Consider the following 13,278-nt stretch of genomic DNA (forward strand, 5'->3'; position numbering starts at 1 on the left):
TACATCTCTTTATTTTAATAAGAAACAATATATTACATAAAGCTTTACAGAGTGCATAGATCCTATCACTTCAGTCCTCATTGTCCACAGGAGCTCACAATCTATACCCCTAGCATAAACACGTTAGGGCCAACTTATTTTTGGACAATATATTTTTGGATTATAGGGAAAAGCTGAAGAACATGAAAAAATGTACCATCATTAAAAATTCTAAAATCATTAGCTGAACATTCAACATCTATAGACAGTGTCACTGCTGGGATCATAACACATAAATAGTGGATTCAAACTGATTGACAAAGATGCTGACTTTTCAAGTGGACCTCCATCCAAAACATGACATGCAGACACTAAACACTCAACTCTTGATGTACACATATGTTTTATTTGTGTTATTGATGGGTTTTGTAACACTGATGCAGATCTACTGTAATTGCTCCAAAACATGTTGTACCTACAAACAAATATAATATGTGAGGTCAAGATTAATTTGTTTACTTTCTATTGTTTATTGCCCCTCCTGCATGAAGTTGAGCACATGCTACACCTACCTTGATTCTATGTTTTTATTTTGGTGTCTCAGCTGGAAAGATCTCCCCTCTCTGTTTTGCTGACTGCAAGATCATGGCAATGGTCCGAACCTGTTTTTTATCCATTGAAGTGCATTCTACATACATTTCTCTGCAGAATCCATTAACCTCTTCCTGTCCGCCCATTGCCTATAGAGGGTGGAAGAGAAGCTTTGCCGATGCGGGCTAATGTACAGTACCTGTACGTCAGCCTGCATCAGTGGCTCCTGCACAGCTCACAGAGTGCGCCCCCGAGAGCCTGGTGATCAGTGTGTTGCCCGGACACAGCGGATCACATTACTGCTTTGTCTGGGTGATCACATAATCACATGGTAGTTTACCATGTGATTTCTATGACCAATTACAGCATTCACACTGTAAACACTAGAAAGTGAAAGTGAAGATCGCTTCTCTCTGCTCTCACTCACCATGTACACTCACAAACTGCTCTGCCAGTCACCCCAGTGTCCCTAATTACTGCCCCAGTGTCTCTGATCACTGCCCATAGTAATCAATAATAAACAAAACAGCCAGCCCTGTCACCTCTCCCAGTGCACACAATAACATGGCCATACACCATACCAATGCCCTAATCACCGCCATACCAGCTCTATCTAAAAAAAATTATATAAAAATGTAATAACGGTACTGTGTTGCATGACCGCACAATTGTCACTCAAAGTGTGATAGTGCTGAAAGCTGAAAATTGGCCTGGACTGCAAGGGGGTGAAAATGTCCGGACTTGAATTGGTTAAGGACTTAAAGTAAGGGAAAAAGGAAGCCCAGCTCAAAGCAATGCATGTCATCTGTTCAAGAAGTGGGAAATCTTTTCTTTGGGGCCACAGACAGCAGTAATAGGTAGCAAAAGTTCTAATCAGCTTCCACTGTAAACAAAATTATATATGACGTTTAATTCCTACATGTGTAGCACCCTCCTAGATAGGTGCTAGTTTAGGTAAATTTAGTTCCTGTAATCCATTGAGCTGCATGTGATTATTTTGGTCTGTTCTGTGTTTCAAAGGCTGCAGGGTTAGCTGTTTCCCTCAGTCTGTCGGGAGGGTTCTGGCAGATAGTGGGCTGGGAGAGTCAAATCAGCAGCTGAATATTTATGCAGCTCTGGCCAATCCTTGGGGAGAGTGTGCCGAGACGGTGGCTAAGAGGGAGCATAAATAGCCTGGGGCTTGGAACAGAAGGGTTCTTGTTCTGGAGGAGGAGATCCCAGCCTGGAGGGCTTTTGCCCTTCTGGGCAGGCCTTCCATGTGTCTGGTGTTCATCAAGGCCCCAGCTATGCTAGCTGGGGGGATGTTTTGCCAAAATTCACTGAAGCTGACTCAAGAACTTTCTTTTGAGGATAAAGTATGAAGAATTCACAGGAGGGGTGTCTGGAAGATATTAGAAGAAGGCATCCAACTATCCAAGGGCATTAATGAGTACAGACCGGTGTGAGAGATCCCAGTGACTGTGTGCTGCTACCATCCTTCTTTTACCAGAGTCAGCATTGCTCAAAGAGGACATTATCTACAGTACCCTGGTATAGCTCAGCCCAATATTTGCTGCAAGCAAGAACAGTACTCAGATTCATAGGCAGAAGATCAGCATCTTCAAATTACTGCTTAAAATTACTGGAGTATACCACAATTACCCTATACCTGCCCAAGTTCAAGTTTTTGCAATAAAAACATACCCCTATACTGATTACTGATCCAAGAGAGGGACTGTTTGTCTAAGTTCAACTACTAGGAATGAACCAAGGGACCTAAACAGTGGGCTCCCACTGGGGCTAGCAGTACGCATGATACATATTTTTTGGAAGACAATAACAATTTCATAATCCCTTTCATTAAGGGAACATTTAATCACCAGCTACAATTCAATCAATATGAACACAAATCACCTACGAATAGCAGATGAATTTTAGGTTACTCAACTTTACATTGAGTGCACATTGTTATAGAAAAGGTAATTTACATTGAAATAATGCACATAGTACAGTTATATTTTGGCTAAACATCTTTCCTAGCTAACCAGGAAGAATTTTAACAAAGTCATGATCCTTGGAGTGAGATCTATGTAAGTATAGCGAATTGGGAAAGGGAAGGCTACACCTGCTTGGGAAGGGTCTGTGAAAGGAGACTTTGCAGGAAAGTTTCCTTTCCTTTTCAGCAGATACAATTTTATTTTCTTATATCTACTCTATATAAAATACCAGTGGTGCCCAGGTCTCAGGCTTTATATAGTGGTCTAGTGATTTCAATTAATTGGTCCCATAGTTACATTGTTCTCAGTTGAACTCAGTAAAACAGCTAAATAAAAAGAATATATAAATATGTGGAAGCCATTTTACCTATCAAATGATTTGTATTACTGCCCATCCATTTGTGAGACTTAAAGCGTTACTAAACCCAGGACTCTGCATTCACTATATGCAGTCTTCCACAGTACACAGTACATGGAAATGCAATTATTTTAGTAAATATAAACTGCTAAATACCTTTTCTCATCAGCAGTATTTAGCAGTCTTGTGACATCTATCAGTGTCCAGCATATCACTGGTTAATCTTGTAGGAGGAGTTTTCATTCTCATCTGGCTGCCCTATGTGGCTGCATGACCCCTGACACTCTGTCCTGACAGTGCTGATTGGCCCTGTGCTGATCACATGCAACCTCCCAAAAAAAGAACTCTCTAGCAATACACACCAAACAGTGCATTTTCAGACTTGCCACTGCTGCTCTGTACTATGGCAGATGGATTGGGGACAGCAGAAGGGGAGGATCAGAGAAGTCAGGATCAGACAGCTTTTTTACACAAAGCAGAGGGTTAACCCCTTAGGTTCCACAGTGAGTATAGCAAGCATGCTTTACTGCATATACAGAATGATTTTACTGTTATGGGTTTAGTAACACTTTTACTCTGCCACACAGCACAGCCCTGATTTTTCTATGCTACAGTTGAATTACACCTGCCTTTCTTGCAACTCTCCAGCCTGCGATTGCACCTTGAAAGGAGAAGTAGTTGCCTGATGAGCTGCTCTCTCTTTTATTAATTATCAGCATGTTCCTTGTTAGCACATAGGAACTTCAATACAACTGACTTGCTCCTTTTGCTGCTTCTCCCTCTCCAAGTGTGTTATATGCCATACAAGAGCTATCACAAGGCAAATACTAAGTAAAATTTAAGCTGGCTGTAGATGGATAGAGTTTAGAATGAAAATACTTAGGAAAAGAAAGTTCTGAGAAAGTTTTTTCACTTTTCTAACAATTAGTGGGTCAAACTGATATTCATTTTTGACCACAGAGACAAGATAATATGAAGGAGTAGGATGGAAAATTTGAACAAACAAATTTCTAACAGTGTAAGTGGTTTTCATTCCATAAAGTCCATTCATTCCAAAATCAAATGTTACATGAAATGAAATCTTTTGAATGACAGTCAAATGTTCTGAGACTTTTTGTGCTAATTATTTTAAGAATTTCTTTTTGAAATTCTTTACATTTATGGCCAGCTTTAGGTGCTTGTACTGTTTGCATTTACAAACCTACATGTAATAATACATGAATTCATGCAGAGCTGGATTGATTTTGATCTTTTATATCTGCATGGATTTTAGCTTTATATACCTTTTCAATAGAAAACTTCACGGTATCAAACTGACACAAAATCTGAAGGGACTATTGTACATTTTCTTAATACATTTTTTTATATTTAGATTTGGCTGATTTAATCCGTTTTTGGCTGTTGGATTTTGTATTCTCATTGGAGACTAAATCATAGTTGATTCTCTCTCGTGTCTGTACCCATATCTACATTAACTCACCTTCCAATGTCATATTGCATGTTTTTTATTGTGTGTAGTAATGCTTTCATTTCCTATTCAGTTTCAAGTTCATTTACAGATTCATTAGGAAGAGAAAGAGGACAATCCTATTCTGATGCTCTGGCCAAACATGGCTTGATATGAAGCCTGGTATATGTTTTCATGATATTCTGTGCTTTTTATTATCTGGACAAAGCAAAGTCCTTCTGATTATTTTGTAGTTTTTTCCATATCAATCCAAGCCATGAGGATATTGTCTTGATATGTATGTCTTGATGGATCGTCTTTGTTTCATTGCAGGATAGGTTCTGAACAAAAGGTGCCTTTTCATTAAGGACTTTTAAATTTAGTCACAAAATTAACTAATTCTGCTATTAGTCCAGTAGAAAACTCTCTATCACTATCTGATTGTATTATAGAAGGTGCTCCAAAAATGCAAAAAATGTCCAACAGTTGTTTGGCAACTTCAGCAGCTTTTGTTTTAAGTTAATGGCCTTAATTGGACAAACTTAGTCACTTAGTCTTGGTAGACCATAATGAACTAAAACTTGTCATCAGGTATTGTAAGCATGTCAATCAAATCAACCTAACATCAACTTTCCATCTCAAAGAATTTAACTGGTTTCAGGACAATACTTTTCTTGTGAGTGCCGAGCTTCTGTGGCAACTGATACATAACTTCATTAACAAGGGCACATCATACATGTCTTCATTGGTTATACAGTATAACACTGGATGGTTGTATTAGTTTCAGTTACTGAAGCAATAAGTTTCTCCTCTTCTCCACTGCAGAATATCTGAAATCTTTTCAAATGCCGATAGGACAAGGAAGACTTCTTCTTCTCCAGTTTGGCAATTTTGACCTGTTCAATGATATCGCTGTGTCAAATACATGGAATTGTCTTCTCTATTTTGTGAGAGTAAACTTTGAAAATGGTCATAGAAGAGCTGTTTACCTATGACAGACATGGTGCCTCTGATGCTGTTTGCACCTGTGCATTAATCTTCATTGGCCTCAAAAGAGAGATGGTCCACAATGTAGATCCTAAATGTGTTGGTATTGTACCTGTAGGGAAAAAAGATACAATGTAAATGTTCCCTAATTATTAAACATAACAAACCTTTAAAACATTTAACCTTTTAAATTTTTTTCTAAACTTCAAACTAATCAAAGAGACCCTGTTATTAACCTAAATAATGTAGATAAAAGCACAGAAAAATTGCTTACTTGCAGCGTTTTTTTCTTCAAATAATCATTTTATATTTGCTTGCAATGTGCCTCTGAAATTGCTATAAAATGTGACTACCCCAGTAATGCTTAATTCCCTAGCACAAACCACTCCCTCCTTGTATTTCATAGTACTCCCCCATTCCAGGAGTGTCTAATTACAGCCTGTGCTGGTCCAGCTCCTCTATCCTTTCTCTTACCTCCCTACATAACTTATTTTTTAGCAGCTGACAGGGGAGTGAAGGGGAATGCTATAGAGTGTTACCTGAGTAACAGCTCAGAGTATGTAGGAAATACTGACATCCAAACAGCAGTCTCAAAGCTTTTGGTTGTCTATGCAAGGGAACATTTTACAGGTAAATAAAACTAAAATTCATTCTTGTCCTAGTGAGGAGGAAATCTCCCCAAAAACTGTAGAAACAGCAGGAAAAACTTCTGTTTCTTATTTTGCAGCCCCTTGTAAACCTCTGAACAGTAGAACACAACTGCGGGCTGCGCTTAGGCACAATAAGGTATGCTATATTTGCATGTGCTAATGAGGAACATGCTGTTAGAAGGAGAAAACAGAGAGATAGTCTCTTAGTCTGTTGCTGCTCCTTCATTATCCAATCACCAGCTTGGGGCGATGAAGATGTCCTAGGTTTATTGCCAAACTGAAGTAGAAAAAACATCAGGTCAACGAGCTGGCTCTGCTGTTTGATTTGGGATATGTAAATCTCTAGGCTGGATGGACAGAAATACATGTCCTTTGGTGGTAAGCCAACTTTCAGCTATGTATTTCAACTTTAAAAAGGGAACCTGAACTGAATATTACCTTATGTCATTGAATAGCAGACTCCTCCAGGGGAATGGGCACCATCTCAGTTTGCATGTTGAGCCCTGCGATAACCCCAAATTCTGGTGCTAATCATTGACCAGCAATCCAAATTGTTAGCCTGATCTGTCCTGTTCATACTTAACTCCATTAAGGTCACCCATCATAGTGAACAATAGCAATAGATAGGAGATGAAGACCCCAGGAGAGCTGGTGAAAAATCAAATTCCCACTATGGCTAAGTGAGCCTCAGAAATATTTTCTGGACTAACTTGTTTGATATATGTGAACATAGACCCTAACTTTAAATAAGAAACCAGATATCACACCTTTTTTACAAGTATTGGTTGGAAAATTTAAGAAAGAGAATAATTGGCTGATTCAAATTCTATAACTGAACACCATGTTAATGACCACTGTGAAAAAACCTTGTAGAACAAAGAAAAGTTGAATGAACACATACCAATTTCCAATACATTATGGCCTCATGAACATTGGACATTTTTAACGCTGCTCCTAGGGGTTGTCTGGCATTTTTTTTAGAGGCAGATTCCCCCCCAACACACACTCCAGTGCATCCGGGAGCAGTGGTGTTTTGACTAGTGATGGACTGAACACCCCCCTGTTTGATTTGCAGTTGAACATTCGAACCTACCGAAAGTTGGACCACGTACTTTGAACAGGGACAATTTACTGAGTGTGCGGTAAGATACTGCTCAGTCACTAAAATACTGCATGTAACATATATTTTTAAATCATGCGGTATTTTAGTAGTGAAAACATTCTTTACTGTTTCAGCTGTCAGAGGGGTTCCTTGCTGACAGCTGAATGTAAAAAGAAAGGTCGGCATTGCTCGGCAATTAAAAAATTTCATACCAAGCTCTTTGAGTTTGGTATGGTTTTTGAGGGGAACCCCCATGCCAAAATGTTTTTAAAAATGGCTTGGTGGTTCCCCCAAAATCCATACCAGACCCACATCTGAGCATGCAGCCCAGCAGGTCAGGAAAGGGGGGGGGCGAGCGAGCGAGCACCCCCCTCCTGAACCATACCAGGCCACATGGCCTCAACATGAGGGGGTGTTTTGGGGCAGAGGGGACAAGGGCCTCTACCCCACAACCCTGGCCAGTGGTTGTGGGGGTCTGCGGGTGGGGGGCTTATCGAAATCTAGAAGCCCCCTTTAACAAAAGGGCCCACAGATCCTGCCCCCCCCATGTGAATGGTATCGCTACCCATTCACAAAAAAAAAAGTGTAGTGTAAAACAATCCAGTAGACAGTCATTTATTTAAAAAAAAAAATTAAAAATGTCCCCTGAAGTAGATCCAATATCAATCATGATGCCCCCCCACCATCGCCGAACCAACAAAAGAAAAAGAAAATCTGCTCCGCCATCTGACAGTGGCGCCATGATGACAGTTCTTAGGGTTATTATTATTATTATTATTATACAGTAATTATAAAGCGCCAATAGTTCGCTCAGCGCTGTACATTACAAAGGGGGACAGAACATGTGACAGAACAATAACAATACAATGCAACACATGAGGGGATCGAGGGCCCTGCTCTTTGGAGCTTACAATCTAGGAGGGAGGGGATGGTGGCACAGGAGGAGATAGCTGTGGGGGATGGAGTGGTAGGAGAGTGGAGGAGGTCGGCAAGTTAGCAGGAGGTGGGGTAGGCTTCCCTGAAGAGATGGGTTTTCAGGGTGCGCCTAAAGGAGAGGAGAGTAGGTGATAATCTGATCGGTTGGGGCAGGGAGTTCCAGAGGATGGGTGACACCCTGGAGAAGTCCTGGAGGTGGGCATGGGAGGAGGAGACCAGGGAACTAGAGAGAAGGAGGTCTTGTGAGGAGCGGAGTGTGCGTGCTGGGTGGTACTTGGATATTAGGTCAGTGATGTAGTTCGGGGCAGTATGGTGGACAGCTTTGTACGTCAGTGTTAGGATTTTGAGTTTGATCCATTGCGCAATCGGAAGCCAGTGGAGGGATTGGCAGAGGGGGGTGGCGGAGATGGAGCGGTTGGAAAGGTGAATGAGTCTGGCTGCCGTATTCAGGATTGACTGAAGTGGGGATAGCCAGTGGCAAGGCAGGCCAGTAAGGAGGGAGTTGCAGTAATTGAGTCGTGATATGATGAGGGCGTGGATGAGCTGTTTAGTGGTTTCTGGGGTTAGGAATGTGCAAATGTTGGCGATGTTGCGGAGGTGGAGTCTGCACGAGCTTGTTAAAGATTGGACTTGGGGCTGGAAGGATAGGTTGGAGTCCAGAATGACACCAAGTACTCTGGCCTGTGTTATGATGTTACAAGGGGGCAGGATCACCCTGCCTCCTTGTAACGTCATCATGCCCTGTGATCAGCCAAAGCACTGCACTTGACCTGTGGTCTGATGCATTGCTTTGGCCAATCACAATGCACTGTCAGGGCACTATGCATTGTGGGGTGTGACGGCTGAACAGCCCGCCGAATGTCCATACCATTCGTGTGTTCAATGAACACAAGAACGGCCCATGTTCAAGTCGAACTTATGTTTGACACGAACATGCAGCCCATCACTAGTTTTGACAGAAAAATTGCTTTATGCCTGTAAATGCTCCTAAATACATGTAAATGTGTCTAAGGTCTAGGTGTGTTTAGCGCTTAGGTATTAATTAATTTCACTGGCCAGAATAAATTATTATTCTGGCCAATTAAATGAATTAATGCTGAACAGCTTGACATGCCTAGAAGCACCTAGATGCATTACATTACACGTTTATAGGCAGCAATTGCTTTTTCTGCCAAAACACCAATTCCAAGAGGAAAGGCATCAAGGAGAGATAGCAAAACATCCTGTGTGCATGAGGCCTTAGGAGGTCGATGTGTTATAAGAAATACTACATATAATATATAGTATACAGTGTATATATATATATATATATATATATATATATATATATATATATATATATATATATATATATCATGCATAAAAAACAATACTGTATAATTTAGAACGTGCCTTCTTTCTTAACCCTCACAAAAACATCATCAAAGGCCCATGAAATTACATTTAATCATATCAAAATTCACTAGTGAAAATTAATCTGTATATTCTTTTGTAAAAAAAATCTGGCCTAATTTACAGAAAAGGGATTTTACAAGCTGGTAGCGTTTATAGAATGCAACTCTTTATGTCTGTTATAGGAACTACAGGATTAATAACTATAATTAGCCACCCACTGCATGCCAATATTTTCTTGTTTCATCTTCTCTCTTTACCACTCATACATTAACCACACAATGGAATAATTACAGAGAATACATCTATAAGCAGGGTACTTAGCGCTGGCTCCATGCTGTGTTGGTACCATCCTCCAACATCAGCAAGGGGTTAATGCTGGGATGAGGATTCATATAGATGGACCAACACCTGCAGATATCCCGCCTTGTTTTACAACTTACCTAAAGTTGAACTCTGGGCACAAAAACGTTAATTCAAGGAAACTTCCTAATTATCACAAAAATATGTATTCATTTTGTGTGAACCAAATGCCTTTGCAAACCTAGATATTACCTTGTAATTTTAACAGTGACATCATTATTGTGTTTTACATAGCCTGTGCAAAGAGCAGAGCTGTGCATAGGACTTAACAGGTCCACATACTACAGGTTGCCTGCAGAAAACTACAGGAGGGGAGGAGACAGGACCAGTCAAACTGCACAAGGAGAGAGAGCAGCAGTGACCGGTCTTTATTACAGGAAGCTCCTGCACTAAGTGCAGTAATTGTTCTATGCTGGATTACTGCACAGATCTGAAAAAACAAAACAAAAAAGAGTCCATCTTCAAGTAAGAGTGCATTTGACAAATGTATTTAAACAATATTTGTCAGAAAAACAGCTTTAATGTGGACCTGAACTCAAAAAGTGAAGATTTGTTATCTTAAAAGGAACATCTAGACATGTTAATTGTGCCTAAGCAGTACCCTGAAAATGTACCTTTTGTTTTTTCTCCTCCTGAAAAATAGCTTTGCACCGCTGTGTGTGAGCCTGTATATGTGCAGCGTAAGATCATCAAAGGCACTGTGCCCCTGACAGTTAGTCTCATGTAGTGAAATTTGGTGATTTTACCCTGGTATTCACTGTGCTGCTCCACCCCTGTGGCACCTGCTGTGTGCTAAGCAGGCCATAGATGGATCAAATCTTCTCCAGATCAGGGACCGGCCTAGATTCAATTCATCCATCTCTGGGCAGGCTGGTTGTACAACCAGCCTGTTGGATTTTTTTCATGTGATCACTCCCGGCTGCTCCAGTGTTCCTCCAATACTCCCTTTGTCTCCAAGTTTGGGGATGCTGACTACATTACTGGTATGACCCAATTATTGTGGGTTTACATACTGTTGTTTTGAATGCAACAGAAAGAATATGCCATGTGTATAAACTATGAGAACCTATTGAGAAGTAAATGTATCTCAACTATCATTATCATTTCAGATACTTACTGTATCTTTGCTTTTTCTTCTGAAAAAGTGAACCGGTGGTCTAATAAACAGCTTCCTCTCTGGCCAATGAGATATGCTTAGGGTGCTATTCTATAGAAATAACAGGTTGAATGGAAGAAGTGGAGGTTTGAAGATTACTGTATCTATTAAGGAGATAGTTTGCTAAGAAAATTTGATGGATTATATGTAATTGAACAACACTTACAGTCATATATTTTTAATGAGGATGTAATAAATACATGAAGTTTAACAGTTCATTAAGTTCTAACTGCATTTAGTACCTACAAAAGTCATACTAAGTTTGTATCTATGGTTTTCTGGCTTCATGGGAAGTTAGTGTGTCCCTTAAAAGGGAATAGGTACTTTTATCTGTATATCAGTGCCTAGCCAGTGAAAGTAGAACTAGTAGACTGATTAGTTAATTTCTCTGTCACTCTGTTCTCTCCTCCTATCAGCATGTGCCTTGTTGGAACAAGAATTGACTGGCTTCTTGTTTTTTCCTTTTCCCAGTTTGATCTCTGCTGTGAAGGGACTGCAAAAGACTAATATTAGTCAAAATTAGGTACCAATTGTAATATCCTGTCCACTTGTGACGATGACATTAGGACACTGTGCATGTGTTCCAGGCTGGAGCATGCTTGGGGTTTTCTTGGGTAGGTGATGTCACCAGGGGCTGGGACAATAGGAGATGTAAGAGGTAAGGGGTAAGTGAGGCACATAGGACTCTCATTGCTGGTGGTTTGTTGGGGGGGGGGGGGCTGGTAGCTAGCTGCCTGGATGTCAAAGGAGACATATTCATTGGTTAAGCAAGGTGTGTGTCCCTGGTGTCTGTTTCTCGAATTTGAAGACATGCTCTTTCTTAGTTGTGCTTCCTCTTTTATTCCTCTCTGCAGGATTACACCTTTTCGCTGGAGCATATTTCTAAAATCTGTGAACCAGAGGAGTCTATTATTTTAATCTGTTTTTATCCTAGTGGGAAACTTGCTTTATAACCTTGGTGCTAGGTGGAATATCAATTACATAGTTTGTCATATGCCCAGTATTTAATTTGGAGTGTATGTGGGTTATTGTCTACCTCATGGTGGACAAAGTTTTGGTTTGTTAATCATATGTTGTTTTTTTTAACTTCAATCAATGTAAAGATCACTGAATTACATTTAAGATTATTGAATATCAATAAAAATAATAATGATAAAGCGAGCGCTGGTAAATTTATATAGACTACTAAAATGGTATTACACAAAATAAATATAAATGTAGGTATAGATATGAAGGTAGCAGCTAGCACTCAGGGTATTGGCAACAGTCCCAGAATAGAAATATGTTAAAGTAATAGTGCAGCGCTATAAATGCATGTTATCAATCATAAACACATTTAAATTCCAAAAAGTGCAAATAAGTGCAATAATGATGTAAACTGGTAAATGGTGCTAACAAAAGTTCATATAATCATTCCTCAATAATGTTTAAGCAATATGTTAAAGTAATAGTGCAGAGTTATAAATGCATGTTAACAATCATAAACTCATGTAAAGTCAACAAAGTGCAAATAAGTGCAATAATGATGTAAACTGGTAAATGGTACTAAATAAAGTTCATATAATCATTCCTGAATAATGGAATGTCCTTCGTGTGAGAGTACCAACTCAGAGAGTGCCTATGAATGGCACGTGTGGTTTATCTATGACGGACAGTAATGCATGAACTCGTAAAAGGTAATCCACCCTTGGGACGGGTGTACACTCACCAGAACAAAAGTATTAATGCGCATGGGTTATACACATCACACATCTGGCAGTGCATAACCCATGCAGTCTCTGAGTTGGTACTCTCACACAAAGGACATTCCATTATTCAGGAATGATTATATGAACTTTTTTTTAGCACCATTTACCAGTTTACATCATTATTGCACTTATTTGCACTTTGTTGACTTTACATGCGTTTATGATTGATAACATGCATTTATAGCGCTGCACTATTACTTTTACATATTGAATATCATGAATGGCTTTCACATTGGTCCTAAAGAAATGGATTAATTCTACAAAGCATGTTGACCATTTTTGGTGAAATGGATTTATTACAATGTATTAGTACACTGTATCTAATCTATGCTCAGTACTCCATAATAACAAAGTGAAAACAGAATTTTAGAAATGTCTGTAAATTTATAAAAAAAAAAACTGAAATATCACGTGCTTAAGTATTCAGACCCTTTACTCAGTACTTTTTTGAAGCACCTTTGGCAGCAGGTACAGCCTCAAATTTTTTGAGGTATGACACGACAAGTTTTGAACACCTGGATTGGGGACTTTGTGCCATTCTCCTTTGAAAATCCTCTCAAGCTCAGCCAGGTTGGATGGGGGCTGTCGGTAGA

The 13,278-nt window shown here is 39.7% G+C and overlaps 1 long non-coding RNA gene across 1 annotated transcript in view; it reads right to left on the bottom strand.

Annotated features, from left to right (window-relative positions):
* Positions 1-365: 365 nt before the first annotated feature.
* The window catches only part of LOC149437104 (uncharacterized), a 65,045-nt gene continuing 52,132 nt past the window's right edge, over positions 366-13,278 (bottom strand). Inside the window, exon 2 of the long non-coding RNA XR_016308184.1 lies at positions 366-5,450. This is a non-coding gene — a long non-coding RNA (uncharacterized LOC149437104). The remainder of the gene's footprint in view (positions 5,451-13,278) is intronic.

Source organism: Staurois parvus, unplaced genomic scaffold (assembly GCF_062004578.1).
Source record: "Staurois parvus isolate SC_StPar_1 unplaced genomic scaffold, SC_StPar_1.0 ptg001316l, whole genome shotgun sequence".
In the NCBI taxonomy this organism is placed as follows: domain Eukaryota; kingdom Metazoa; phylum Chordata; class Amphibia; order Anura; family Ranidae; genus Staurois; species Staurois parvus.